This window comes from Phyllostomus hastatus, unplaced genomic scaffold (genome assembly GCF_019186645.2).
Source record: "Phyllostomus hastatus isolate PE091 unplaced genomic scaffold, TTU_PhHast_1.1 phas_contig_64, whole genome shotgun sequence".
Taxonomy (NCBI): Eukaryota; Metazoa; Chordata; class Mammalia; order Chiroptera; family Phyllostomidae; genus Phyllostomus; species Phyllostomus hastatus.
The window spans coordinates 8,423,332-8,423,598 of NW_025333928.1; the positions used below are offsets into that span (position 1 = coordinate 8,423,332).

Below are 267 nucleotides of genomic sequence, written 5' to 3' on the forward strand. Positions count from 1 at the left end.
CTAATTGGAGACACATTGGAGGAGACTAATATTATCACCTTTTATCATGATCTGACCTGGTTGTTTTCTTGACTTTGTTTAAAAATGAATCTCTTCTGCATCCTCTAATACAAGGTTCATGTATTCATTAAAACCAATGATACAGCCCTCTACCCACATATTCACTCACTCATAAAGCCACACCTGAATCTGAGATCTATTTTGCAAGTATCTGAAGATAAGGTTGATGGGCTGCACCATCACCTTCTGCATTTGTTGGCCCTGGCC

General features: G+C 39.3%; 1 pseudogene; it reads right to left on the bottom strand.

Moving 5' to 3' along the window:
- LOC123825585 lies at positions 1-267 on the bottom strand (annotated as a pseudogene).